The sequence below is a fragment of the Bos javanicus genome, chromosome 13, assembly GCF_032452875.1.
Source record: "Bos javanicus breed banteng chromosome 13, ARS-OSU_banteng_1.0, whole genome shotgun sequence".
Classification (NCBI taxonomy): domain Eukaryota; kingdom Metazoa; phylum Chordata; class Mammalia; order Artiodactyla; family Bovidae; genus Bos; species Bos javanicus.
Genome location: NC_083880.1, coordinates 718,961 through 734,231, shown reverse-complemented (window position 1 = coordinate 734,231; position 15,271 = coordinate 718,961). Strand labels below are relative to the sequence as shown.

The window sequence follows — 15,271 nt, the reverse complement described above, 5'->3', positions numbered from 1 at the left end:
ATGTAAAGAGTGAATTTATATATTAAAAAAAAGTCCAGTAAGAACAGTATCTAGAGTTCAAGATTTATTAGCCATAGAATAAGTAATCATATATAAAGCACTTAGCATGTTTCCTGACTCATGTAAGTTTTTAGTAAGTTAGATTTTTTTGTGTGTTGTGAACCATTTTTTTGTCAATCCGCAATTCTCTTGGGTTGAGGAATCGTATATTTACCCTCAGTTTCATGCAAGTTTAGAGACCATGCTGGAAATCTCTGCTGAAGCAAAAACAGTTGGCCTTCTGGGATCACCTCAAAATTAAAGATAAGAAAGAGAAAATGTACCAAAAATTAATAAATACATCAAGGTGACATACCAAGTCTGAATTTGGCTCCTAAATGAAGAAAACTTACTGCTTTTTGTATGCCCTATATTAAAACATTTCAGAGGGTTTAAAACTTCCCCAAATTCTTTCAGAATGTAGAATCTGATTTAAATGTGCAAAATTGCCAAATAAGGTGTCAGGTCGGGTTCCTGAGATGTGATTTGAATCCAACCAGCAACTGAACCTGAGACATGGAGTTGAGTCCAGATATGGATGGCCCCAGGAACACTGATTGTTATTAGATGTTATCTCATGGCACCCCACTCCAGTACTTTGCCTGGAAAATCCCATGGATGGAGGAGCTTGGTAGGCTGCAGTCCATGGGGTCGCTAAGAGTCAGACACGACTAAGCGACTTCACTTTCACTTTTCACTTTCAGGCATTGGAGAAGGAAATGGCAACCCACTCCAGTGTTCTTGCCTGGAGAATCCCAGGGACGGGGGAGCCTGGTGGCTGCCATCTATAGGGTCACACAGAATCGGACACGACTGAAGTGACTTATTAGCAGCAGCAGCAGGAAACACTGATAGTGGAATAGGGAACTGACACAGAGTGGGAAATCAGGCAATAAAGTTTACATCATCAAATAAGTTATTACTGTGGGTAACTGTTTCTTCAGTGTAGCTGGGGAACTCTTGGAGACAGCGTAGAATACATATTAGAATTATGCCAACAGAGCGGCAAGGGAGATTGTGCATCTGTCTTCCAATCTCTGTGCCAACATCGGTTGGACTTTGCATCCAGAACATTATCCTCCCTCTGGCATTTCTGGCTTGCCAAGAGCATGGGCCAGAATGAAAGCTAACAGGCAGAGAGCAGCAGGTGTTTGCACTAAATAGCTTTCCTAGTGTAGAGTTGAGTACCATGGGAGAAAAAGCAGGCTCTCAACAGCCTCAGCTACATAAATCAAGCAGGAATGTGGCCTTCCTTCAAGTGTCCTTCCCAGTTAAATTATCTTTAGAGTCTATTTAAGCTACCAATCTTTTCCAGCTGCTATTGAATGAATTGCTTCACCACATTTGGTGTATGACTTCAATTGGTTAGTAATGTAGTTGGGAAAAGCTGTAGGATTCCAAGATGCATTGCAGCTGTCTGAGGCTTGTTATTAACAAGGACAAGTTCATTGAATAGTCTGATCTGGATTACTATTGTATAAATTTTCATCCTAAAGAAGCAAAATCATCGACATGTCTAGGCAAACATCACATGTATTTTGTCTGTTTTAAAAAACAGTTGTGGGTATTTATTACCATTCTGTTGATAATTCATTTTTTACTCTCTATCATGTTTTTCAGAGCATGATTATGTTATCGTTTTCCATTTCCATTTTCTGGAAGTGACATGTTTTACACAGGAAACATGACTACAGAAAAACTCATTAGACTTTCTCCTAAATAACATACTTTTTCTATCAGCCTTAATCAATAATATAATTTGCTTTATCCCAATAACAGTTGATGACAGAGATATGAAATTTTATCATTATCAAGAAACTATTACAGGGGAATTTCCAAACCCAACTGAAAATCATGCTAAAATGCTCAGAACAGGGGAGGTATTCAAGTGTGCTTTAGCCATCATTAGCAGAAATTTTATAGAGATTCTCAAACATTTAATGGGGCATGGAGCTAGTTGATTTTAAAGTATTTTCCTATCCCAAGATTCTGGATACTTTACAATACCCACAGAATTTTCCATTGTGAGGTGGCCTGTATTGGTTACCTATGCTGAATAACAAATTACCCCCAATTTAGGTAACAAGTCTTTAGGCAATAAACCTTTATTATCTCACAGATTCTGTGGGTCAGGAATCTGTGTGTGGCTTAATTGGTCTTCCATCTTAAGGTTTCTCACAGGGCTGCAATCCTGTTATGAGTCAGAGCTCCACTGGGGGAGAATTTGCTTGTATGGTTGCTGATAGGATTCTGTCCCAGGTTTTTGGATAGAGTCCTTCTTGAGTTCTTCACTCAGGCCTCTTTCTAGGGCAGCTGACAACATGGCATTGGCTTGCTAATGAGCAAGAGAAAGCCAGAATGGATAAGCAAGTTGAAACTTAATCATTTGTAGCTAAATCACAGAAGTGATATCCTGTCACTTTTGCTACATCCAGTTAGTTGCAAGCAAGTCACTGAGCCCGGCCCACACTCAAAAGAAGGATTATATCAGTCATAAAACTCCAGAGGGAGTGGTCATCAGGAGCCATGTTAGAGGCTCCTGTACGACCAGAAACTCCCCTAAGACAAAAAGCATCTCTTCTCCCAGGCTGCCCCAGAAGCTGATATTGTCACATACTTTCTAGGAAAGGGTTTTCTATCTCTTGATCCCCAAATTATGTGAAATGCAGTGTGTTTTACAGGAGAGTTACTTTCAGGAGCAGACATGGGAAGTCAGGAGGACAGATCATCTTTAGGTTCATTATACCTGTGACAGAGGCCATTTTGCTTTTCTTTAGGGTTGAAAAGCAGAGAAGAATAGTTAGTATTTCTAGGGGGATCAAAATATGGAAGGCCACTGTGCAGGAGAAAAGGTTGGGCCAGTAACATGGAGCACACTGAGGAGATGAAAGGATTTCAACTTTCTCAAACAAAAGATCAGTAAAGACAATCTTTTGTCTTGGGCAGTCCTGATTTCAAGATTTCCAGGTATATCAGTTTATGAAATCACAAGGGGATCAAGTTCTCCTTCTGCTTAAAAGTTTTCTCTTGGTTTCCCTTAATGTATATAACATATGACCAGCTTCTTAGCCTCTGGGCTGTCCCAGTGCACCAGCCCCAAGCATCCAGCATCATGCATCGAACCTGGACTGGCAACTCGTTTCCTACATGATATTTTCCATGTTTCATTGCAGAGTCCATAAGACTGTTCTATACATCAGTGTCTCTTTGCTGTCTCGTACACCGGGTTATTGTTACCATCTTTCTAAATTCCATATATATGCGTTATATACTGTATTTATGTTTTCCTTCTGGCTTACTTCACTCTGTATAATAGGCTCCAGTTTCATCCACCTCATTTGAACTGATTCAAATGTATTCTTTTTAATGGCTGAGTAATACTCCATTGTGTATATGTACCACAATCCATTCATCTGCTGATGGACATCTAGGTTGCTTCCATGTCTTGGCTATTATAAACAGTGCTGCGATGAACATTGGGGTACACGTGTCTCTTTCCCTTCTGGTTTCCTCAGTGTGTATGCCCAGCAGTGGGGTTGCTGGATCATAAGGCAGTTCTATTTCCAGTTTTTTAAGGAATCTCCACACTGTTCTCCATAGTGGCTGTACTAGTTTGCATTCCCACCAACAGTGTAAGAGGGTTCCCTTTTCTCCACACCCTCTCCAGCATTTATTATTTGTAGACTTTTGGATCGCAGCCATTCTGACTGGTGTGAAATGGTACCTCATAGTGGTTTTGATTTGCATTTCTCTGATAATGAGTGATTTGTATGGAAATACAAAAAACCTCGAATAGCCAAAGCGATCTTGAGAAAGAAGAATGAACTGGAGGAATCAACTTACCTGACTTCAGGCTCTACTACAAAGCCACAGTTATCAAGACAGTATGGTACTGGCACAAAGACAGAAATATTGATCAATGGAATAAAATAGAAAGCCCAGAGATAAATCCACGCACATATGGACACCTTATCTTCGACAAAGGAGGCAAGAATATACAATGGATTAAAGACAATCTCTTTAACAAGTGGTGCTGGGAAATCTGGTCAACCACTTGTAAAAGAATGAAACTGGACCACTTTCTAACACCATACACAAAAATAAACTCAAAATGGATTAAAGATCTAAACGTAAGACCAGAAACTATAAAACTCCTAGAGGAGAACATAGGCAAAACACTCTCCGACATACATCACAGCAGGATCTCTATGACCCACCTCCCAGAATATTGGAAATAAAAGCAAAAATAAACAAATGGGACCTAATTAACCTTAAAAGCTTCTGCACATCAAAGGAAACTATTAGCAAGGTGAAAAGACAGCCTTCAGAATGGGAGAAAATAATAGCAAATGAAGCAACCGACAAACAACTAATCTCAAAAATATACAAGCAACTCCTACAGCTCAACTCAGAAAAATAAACGACCCAATCAAAAAATGGGCCAAAGAACTAAATAGACATTTCTCCAAAAAAGACATACAGATGGCTAACAAACACATGAAAATATTTATTTATTTTTAAAATCTTTTGGCCACACCACATGGCATGTGGGATTTTAGTACCCTAAATAGGGATCAAACCCATGTCCCCTGGATTGGCAGCATAGAAGTCTTAATCACTGGACCACCAAGAAAGTCCTTTCTTAGCTGTTTAAAACTCTCTCTATCTATATACACTGTTTTTTCGGTCTTTTCTCTAATAACACATCCTCCATTTATTCTGTTTCAGATAAACTGACTCAGGGGATTGAGGAACTCCCCTGATCGGGAACCGCATGCGCATTGTGTCCGTGTACTTGCCTTTCCAGAGCTACGGTCAGAGTTCAGAGTCTAGCTCAATCTTTCCACAGCACAATAATCTGCTTTCCCAAACAGGCATGGTTTTTATGGTTTATTCTATTTACTTGAAAATTAATGCTGTGCTGTCTTGAAGCTGCTCATTTATTATTACTTTTTTCTATTTATGTCATATCATTTGTCTTGTTTATATCTCATTTCTCCAGGTAGAGTTTAAGTTGTTTGGGGGCCAAGAACTTGCCATGGCTTTTTTTTTTTTTTTTTTTGTAGTTTTAGAGTTTTGCATATTGCTTGTTACTGATGTGCAGTTTAGATATGGGGTCATTAAAACAAACAAACAAACAACCAAGTACCTTACATAGACTTTGGTGTAGCTAGAATGGATCTATATTGTTAAACACTACCTGTGAGAAGGTCACCACTTTTTAAGCTTGATGTCTTGCAGATCTGCTGTGTCATCAGCCACTGGCTTTGTGGCGTCTTTGGGCACGCTGACCCACACAGAGCACTGCAGCCAGAGTGCAGGGATTTGGCCTGTTTCAGTCACTGTTTTCTCCCAGGGCTTAGGAGAGGGTGACTGGCAAATAATAGGCACTCAGTAAACTCTTAAATGAATGAAGAACATAATTAATCATTGCCAATCTAGGGACTGGAGGCAGGAGGAGAAGGGGACGACAGAGGATGAGATGGCTGGATGGCATCACTGACTTGATGGATGTGAGTCTGAGTGAACTCCGGGAGTTGGTGATGGACAGGGAGGCCTGGCATGCTGCAATTCATGGGGTGGCAAATAGTAGGACATGACTGAGCAACTGAACTGAACTGAACTGAATCATAATTAAATTCCTAATCCTTCTGTGGGTTTGATCCCTGGAGGAGGGCATAGCAACCCACTCCAGTATTCTTGCCTGGGAAATCCCATGGACAGAGGAGCCTGACGGGCTACAGTCCATGGGGTCACAGAGTTGGACATGACTGAAGTGACTGAGCATGCACGCATGCAAACTAGAGAGTCAAGAATACGTATACATCTATGAGAATTTCGTGTATTAATTAGGTGATATCTCTCATCAGTGAGGAAATGAAGTAGTCACTAAATGATATTGGGAAATAGATTTTTCATCTGGAAAAAATAAAGCTGGAACCCTACCTCCTACTCACAAAAGTTATTTCCAGCTGGGTTTACATCTAAATATATAAACAAAACATAGCAAAAGTGACAGAATATGTTTAAGACTTTGGCAAAGTGCTGAAAATGCTATGCAGAGAAAGTTTGATGAATTTTAATCATATAATTTTAGTTAATTATTAAAATAATTATAAAATATATGATGATTAAAGTTAAAAGAAAAGTCAGAAAATAGGGGAAACAATATATCACACAAATTAAATAGATATTCAGGATATATAAATCATTTTTACAATTAGACAAGAAACTACTTTCATAAAATACAAAGAAACAGTTAAATAAAACATTTCCAATCTCTCCTCCGAAACAACTATACATGGTGGTTAAAAAAAGATGAACATGGCTGCGACCCAAAAGTCTACAAATAATAAATGCTGGAGAGGGTGTGGAGAAAAGGGAACCCTCTTACACTGTTGGTGGGAATGCAAACTAGTACAGCCACTGTGGAGAACAGTGTGGAGATTCCTTAAAAAACTGGAAATAGAACTGCCTTATGATCCAGCAATCCCACTGCTGGGCATACACACTGAGGAAACCAGAAGGGAAAGAGACACATGTACCCCAATGTTCATCGCAGCACTGTTTATAATAGCCAGGACATGGAAGCAACCTAGATGTCCATCAGCAGATGAATGGATAAGAAAGCTGTGGTACATATACACAATGGAGTATTACTCAGCCATTAAAAAGAATACATTTGAATCAGTTCTAATGAGGTGGATGAAACTGGAGCCTATTATACAGAGTGAAGTAAGCCAGAAGGAAAAACACCAATACAGTATACTAACGCATATATATGGAATTTAGAAAGATGGTAACGATAACCCTGTATACGAGACAGCAAAAGAGACACTGATGTATAGAACGGGCTTATGGACTCTGTGGGAGAGGGAGAGGGTGGGAAGATTTGGGAGAATGGCATTGAAACATGTGAAATGTCATGTATGAAACGAAAAAAAAAAAAAAGGCAGATCTAATCACTTAATTATTTTGTCATAGAAAGTATAAACCTGCTTTGAGCAAGCCCATTCATTCACTCTAACACTACCCACTGCATATGAATAGTGTAAACAGTGTTACATGACAGCTCTTCAAAAAAAAATAATAATAATAAATAAATTGTTATTGGAGTATAGTTGTGTTTCGGCTGTATGGCAAAAGGAGTGAGTTATACATATATTTGCTCTTTTAGATTCTGTTTCCATATAGGTCATTACTGAGTGTTGGGTAAAGTGCCTTGTACTATACAGTAGGCTTTTTATTAGTTATCTATTTCATATGTAGTTAAACTACTGCATTTTAAAATGATCTACTATTTAAATGCTGACTACTACAGTGCTGGTACTTTAGTACTAGGTCCCAGACCAGAAATATGTATATCTTTCTATAGGAAATGTCTGTATCTGTCCCTTATCAGTCATGACAAAGTTAAAAAGACAAATGTATTGAGGAAAAAATAAAGAGTTAAAAGCATCATAAAAAAAAAAAAAAAAGATGAACAGTTCTTTATGTTCTGACAAGGCAAGAACTCTGAGGCATTTCTAAGTAACCCAGATAGGGATACAAGTATATTAAATTATTCATATATCAAAAATCCCTATATATTTATATTTCTATAAGGTCTTCCCTTGAATTTCATAGGAAATAGGAAATCCATACATAAGGAAATGCAAATGGCCAGTATGTGGAAAATAAACTCAACTGCACTTGTTTTCTATATTTTTATAAGTGTCTGAATGTATTCACAAACATCCACACACTCTTATGCGCCCACATACAAGCATCACAAAACAGAAGAGAGGGTACATATATGGTGGGAATGCTGGTATTGGTGACTACTCAAAGTGCTCTTGAGAGTTCCTTGGACTGCAAGGAGATCAAGTCAGTCAATCTTAAAGGAAACCAATCCTGAATATTCATTGGAAGGACTGCTGCTGAAGCCAAAGCTCCAATACTTTGGCCATCTGATGTGAAGAGCTGACTCATTAGAAAAGACCCTGAACCTGGGAAAGATTGAAGTCAGGAGGAGAAGGGGATGACAGAAGGTGAGATGGTTGGATGGCATCACTAACCCAATGAACATGAGTTTGAACAAGTTCTGGGAGATGGTGAAGAACTGGGAAAGCCTGGCATGCTGCAGTCCATGGGGTCACAAAGAGTCAGACATGACTGAACTGAACTGAACTGAATGATTTAATTCCCAATTTTCCTATTGTTTGCTAGAATAAATGTATCAAAACAAAACAAAATTTTCATCCTGGAAAATTACCATATTCATTTTTAAATACTTTTAATATGAAATATCAAACCATGTGTTCAAAAATGCCTCTAAAAATGCAAGCCAGGTCTTCCCTTGTAGCTCAGAGGTAAAAAATCTGTTTGCCAATGTAGGAGACACAGTTCCATCCTTGATCCTGAAAGATCTCACAAGTCTCAGATCAACTAAACCCAGGCACCACACTATTGAGCCTGTGCTTCTGGAAACCACAACTGAGCCCATGGTACTGCAACTACTGAAGCCTGCATACCCTAAAACCCATGCTCCACAGCGAGAAGCCACCACAGTGAGAAGCCTGCACACCACAGCTAGAGAGTAGGCTCCACGTACTGCAACTTGAGAAAAGCCCACACAGCAACCAAGACGAAACTCACCCGAAAGTAAATAAACACATAAAATTAGGTAGATATATTCCTAAGTATTTTATTCTTTTCATTGCAATGGTGAATGGAATTGTTTCCTTAATTTCTCTTTCTATTTTCTCATTATTAGTGTATAGGAATGTAAGGGATTTCTGTGTGTTGAGTTTATATCCTGCAACTTTACTATATTCATTGATTAGCTCTAGTAATTTTCTGGTGGAGTCTTTAGGGTTTTCTATGTAAAGGATCATGTCTTCTGCAAACAGTGAGAGTTTTATTTCTTCTTTTCCAACCTGGATTCCTTTTATTTCTTATTCTGCTCCGATTGCTGTGGCCAAAACTTCGAAAACTATGAGAGTGGATACCCTTGCCTTGTTCCTGACTTTAGGGGAAATGCTTTCAATTTTTCACCATTGAGGATAAAGTTTGCTGTGGGTTTGTCATAATAGCTTTTATTATGTTGAGGTATGTTCCTTCTATTCCTGTTTTCTGGAGAGTTTTTAATCAAAAATGGATGTTGAATTTTGTCAAAGGCTTTTTCTGCATCTATTGAGAGAATCATATGGTTTTTATCTTTCAATTTGTTAATGTGGTGTATTATATTGATTGATTTGTGGATATTGAAGAATCCTTGCAGTCCTGGGATAAAGCCCACTTGGTCATGATATATGATCTTTTTAATATGTTGTTGGATTCTGTTTGCCAGAATTTTTTTTAAAAACACAGGCCTAATTCACTATTAAGCATCCTAAGAGTTACTGCTTTTTCTGACCATATAAAGTTGCCAATGGTTGGCTGATCTCAGCCTTTTTCTCTCTTTTTTTTAAAAAATAATTTTTGCCATGTGTATTATTAATTATTGGGGACAAATTTATACCAGTTCACAATTCTTTACATGTTGAAATCAATTCCTTAAATATTGGGAACTGATTCTTCTTTGAGTTGCATTCTTGTATAATGTTTCATGTTTTCTAGAAGTATTTGTATATGCTTTTAAAGGACTGACTGCTGCACTTCAGTCCTTTAAAATAATGGTAATGTATTATTTTCCATATATAAAGGGTCACTCAAGAGAGTAGGAAGAAAAAGTTATTTGGGTCCATGGGTTTTCTCCCTAATGGCTGCTTCTAGTTGGCATTTGTAAAATTTACCAAAGTAGAAGACATAAAACTTACACTTCATGATAAAATGTGTCAAGGTTCTGTTGGTTATTTATAACTTTGGCAAAATCACAGTCATCTGAATTATATCAAATGTAAAAGCCAGAAGCTGACTAACCTTGGTTATCTCTTCCAAGTGTGCAATAAGGCTGCTTCTGATAAATTCTGTCCTGAAACTCTTATTTAAAGAATCCTTGTAGGCCTACAAACCATGTTTGATTTGTGAGTTGCACATAAATTATCCATGTGCTTACTCTCAGTAGGGTTTCCTAGGGTCTTCATCAAAGAGCAAGTCTCTCTCCAATATTCTGAGTCTAATGACACCTGGAGAAAATGTTTGAATAAGGACACCAATCCTCCCAGCAGGAGCTCAGTTCAATCTTGAGGAAAATGTAGCACAGAAGTGTAACCCCACCAATCATGCTTGCTTCAAAATTGGAAGTTGGAACTTCTACTGACAGCCAGCATCCCTCCAACACGTAAGGCCGAAGTGGATAGGACTACTTTCTTCCTGTCTGTTTGATATTTACAAACAGTAGATTCCTGGAATTGTGGAGCTGGGTAAACTCACTTCAGAGCTTCTATTATTAACAGTGGGGAATAAAATGTAACAGTCTGGGAACTGAATAAAGAATGTTATTTGTACCACAAATAACATAGAGTCACAAACTGAATAATAAAATGGTTTTTGAAGTTGACCACTTTAGTAAATATTCTTATAAGGCTACAAGAAAAACCATGAGTACTTATGAGTATGTATGGTAGATGAGTCTTACTAATATCCTGAAGTTTTCACACTTCCTTGCGTCTGTGGTAGTGCTTGCCTCCACTGATTGTGGCTTTGGACAGGTAGTTATTGACCCAAACAGAGCTCTGAAAAAGCACTTGGGTATTTCACTTTCTTTCTTGGACCCCTGCACAACCTCAAGAACACGTGTGGATTAAACTTCAGAGGATGAGACCTGAGCTGTCCCGCTGAAGACATGTTGCATCATCCAGTACTCAGCCAACCCAGAAGTTGACATCAGACACATGAGTGAGCCTGGACAAGATCAGCAGACCTACTAAGATGAGCACTACATCCATGCAAAGTAACAAGTGATTATTGTTTTAAACCACTAAGCTTTGGAGTGATTTGTTAACCAGGAATTTGTGATATTACATGTGATCAGATTACAGCGATGAACTAGAAAGCTATGAGTTAAATTAAAAAAGCTGATAGTGAAGATTATATGTCTTTGAGTTTCTTCGTTTATTTATATGTGAACAGAAGTGGAAAGTGTCAGTCACTCAATTGTGTCCAACTCTGCAACAAATAGTCCAACTCACATCAGCTTTCCAGCCTGAGATGTGACATGTGATAAGACTTCAAAGCAAGGAGATTTCATCATAGACATTTTTACTGACAGCAGTGAGAAATGTTGTCATGTATATTAATTTAGGCAGTTTTCTGAAAATCTTTGTTGCTGTCTTGGAAGAAAGTGAAAGTTTTAGTCCCCCAGTCATGTCTGATTCTTTGCTCTTCTGTCCATGGGAGCCCTCCAGGCTCCTCTGTCCATGGAATTCTTCTGGCAAGAATACTGGAGTGGGTTGTCATTCCCTTCTCCAGGGGATCTTCCTGACCCAGGGATTGAATCTGGGTCCCCTGAATTGCAGGCAGATTCTTTATCAACCGAGCCACTAGGAAGCCCCAGTTACTCTCTTGGGCTAATATTATTCACAGAGAACACAATTGCCACACAGAATCCTTTTTATTTTTAATTTTGAAAAATAATATAAAAATAGAAGGATAAGAAAAATGTTTATATCATTCACCCCACATTTAAGCATGATTATATTTTATATTAATAATAATGTGTTTAAAGAAATAATAAAAACAGGCCTAAAAATAAAATAATAAAATTTTTATTGGTTTCTCCTGGAATCACTTTCTTCTCTCCTTTCCAAGGTGATGGTTATCATGAATTTGGTGTATATTTGGTCATTTTTCAAATAATAATAATAAAGAATTACTATTATATATTTGTATTTATCTCAATATTTTTGATGTTTTAACATATAATTTCAAAGCATAACTATAACATTTGGCTATTGATGGACATTTGGGGTGTTTTCTATTTTCATTACTGCAGAAAAGCCCAAAATATGTACCTTTGTTCATATCTTCTTGAGAATATACCTAGAAATGGCAATCTGTTCCCTAGCTATGCATCTTTTAATTTTTATAAAATGGTGCTAAATTGATTTCCACAGCAGTTGTGATAACTTACACTTTTACCAACAGAGCATATGAATTCTCATTTTCACATACTCAGGCCATACTTGATTTTATCAAACTTGTAAAGATTGTGTCAATCAAATAGGTGTATACTTATTCTTTAAGTTTCATTTATTTCCCTGAATGTTAGCAAAAATAACCAGTTTCATTTGTTTACTATCAACGCAGGTTTCTGTTCTGTGAAGTACCTGATCATTTCATTTGCCCATTTTGAGTGATTATTTTTATGTTAATTGATATAATTTTCATATGTACTATGCTTTCTGAATACTGTACTAAATCTTTGACTGTTATGTGTGTTATAATGTCTTGTCTCACTCTGACTCATGTCTGTTTGTTCATGGTATCTGTATTAGTTATCTATTACTATAAAACAAATGACCACAAACTTAGGTTAAAACTACACATGTGTTTTATCTTACAGTTTTTGTGGGTCAGCAATCTAGATGTGCCTTAATGCAGAACTTCTGACAAAGCTACAATCAAGATGTCACACAGGGTCAGGGTCTTATTTGAAGGACCAGCCGAAGAAGACTCCCCCCAGATATGATTTTTGGCAATATGCAGTTCCCTTTGGGCTAGACTAAGGGACTAACTTCTTTTCTGGCTGTTGAAAAGGCAACATGGCAACTTGTTTCATCAAAGCAATCAAGGGAGAGAAGGTACCGGCAAGACATTTGTCAGAACATTTAGTAATCTAATCATGGAAATGAGTTGCCTGTATCTTGGGGGTTACTGTTGGTTAGAAGCAAGCTACTTCAGGGGATTACCCAAAGTCATTAATACCAAGGTAAATGAATATTTGGGGACCCTGCTAGAGATTACCTACTTCAATATCTTATTTGTACAGAAGCTTTTAATTATGATGTAATTCAACCTGTCAATCTATTACTTTCAATAATGACTTGTTTACAATTTAAATTTTCCTTTAAGTCTATATTAAAAAATCATTCTATATTCTGAGGTAGAAAAGATAATACTGTTATAGGTTCACTTTTTTTCAAAGTTAGTCTTTACCCACTTAGCATATTTTATGATACGAATTTTGGATTACATTTTCCATATAGGAAACCAAATATGCTAATTCATCTGCCACTCACAATTTCAAATCCTTATTTTTTCTCATATCAATGTCCCATGCATGATTTTGTTTCCTTTTGTTTTATTCAGTTTATTTATTTATTGAAGTACCACTACTACACTTAAAAAAAAAAAAATCTTAGTTATGGTATCTTTATCATGCATCTTGATACTTGGTAGGAAAGTAATCTTTCTTCTACTTTTTCAAAATGATCTTAGTTATTCCATTACTTTTCCTCTTCTATACATCTTAAAATAAGTTTGTCAAATTATTTGATAAATTGTGTTTACTGTTTATTGGAATTGACTATATTCTCTGTTATGGCTAGACACAAAAAGAATGGAAATCTTTTTATATTGGATTATTTCATCCAGGATATATTTCACCATTTCATAAGGCCTTTCTTTTGTTTTTTTAATTTTTTAAAACAAATTTTCTCCAAAAAGGGCTTATACAGCTTTCGTTTCAGATTATTTATTCAAATTTATTTAGACATCTAGTAATTTTTATTACCATTTTGAGTTACCTTTTACATAGATTTTATATATATATATATATATTTATACACACACACACACACACACACACACATATATATATATATATATATATAAAGTCCAAATCTTCTGTTTGAGTAAATCTGGGTTTTCACAATATTGGTTTACAAAAATGGAAAAAGGACATTGCCTGTATAAGGTAACTGCTCTCTTCAGTTTGACCCAGTTTTCTGGTATGGGAAGACTGAGTCAGCATAATTTCTTTTATTCACTAGACAGAAACAGATAAGAATTATTCCATGAAAATGTAAGTACAGGGATTCTCATTTTAATTTATTGTTTAAAATTAAATTAGAATGTGTGTCAGGCCCTCTCTACTGAAGCTATAGAATCAAATCCTTGTGGCTTCATGAACATTACAGAGCTATGGAGCTCAAACTTCCTCTCCTGTATGTGTAGGAATAATGGGACCTTAAACTCTAATTTGATTCTTGCTGGTGTTTGTTCTTAGTGGAAAATGCACCAATCCACTGAGCTATGCTGTGCTGGGATTTTCTTGGTCATGCAAAGGCTTATACAATATTCTTCCCATGTTCAGACTGATGCTAGGATCTCTTAAGTTGGTCTCCAAGGATTCAACCTGCAGCATGTACCCACCTCTTGGGACTTTCCAGGTGGCTCAGTGGTAAAAAATCCATCTGCCAATGCAGGAGATGCAGGTTTGATCCCTGCATGCACACACACACACACACACACACTCATAAATTGAGTTTTGCTGGGTCTTCTGTCACAATTTTATTTTTCCCTATTATTGCTAATGATAAGTAATTTAAACCATTTTATAAAGAGGACCTAAAATAGTCAAAATTAGATGAAATTTTAGAGGTAATAGTCCACAGTCCCAAGAAAACAGATGCTTGTGGAAGGTGCTTTTTCTTCTACCCAGAGATAACTATTCTCTGTCCTTTTCTATTTGGAAAACTTTTATGAAATATTTGGGGATCAGTGGCATCAGTGATCTCATGTTCCTGTTTTAAATCTCAAACTAACATAAGACAAAATTTTGGATACCCTTTTTCCAGATGAGGAAACTGAGGCTTTAGAATTGGTAACAAACTAGCATCCTAGGTTGAAATAACAAAATTAGAATGTCTTCTTGACTTTGAAGTCCATGCTTATAAGCATTGTATGGTTATAATGTTTCTTTTGCTCATATACTCTGAATTATAAAGCATAAAAATATTTAAAATGACAATGTATTATTTTTTGTATTAAGACCTTGATTATTTAGAATTGGATTAATCACACACCCTGGTATGTGACATTCTCATGTACAGCTTACCTTTGTGGCTATATTATTTACTTAATAATAAATCAGCCAACTACCAAAAAAAGAGGGATTTCCCTGTTGGCTCAGATGGTAAAGAATCTGCTTGAAACACAGGAGACCTGGGTCCAATCTCTGGTCCAGAAGATCCCCTGGAGAAGGAAATGACAACCCACTCCAGTATTCATGCCTGGAGAATTCCACGGACAGAGGAGTCTGGGGGGTTGCAGTCCACAAGGTCACCAAGAGTCGGACACACATCAA

The 15,271-nt window shown here is 37.0% G+C and overlaps 1 long non-coding RNA gene across 1 annotated transcript in view; it reads left to right on the top strand.

The window, feature by feature from the left end:
• Positions 1-13,002, top strand: part of LOC133258825 (uncharacterized) — a 47,892-nt gene extending 34,890 nt beyond the window's left edge. The window contains exons 2-3 of the long non-coding RNA XR_009740168.1: positions 4,768-4,853; positions 12,527-13,002. This is a non-coding gene — a long non-coding RNA (uncharacterized LOC133258825). The remainder of the gene's footprint in view (positions 1-4,767; positions 4,854-12,526) is intronic.
• Positions 13,003-15,271: the final 2,269 nt, after the last annotated feature.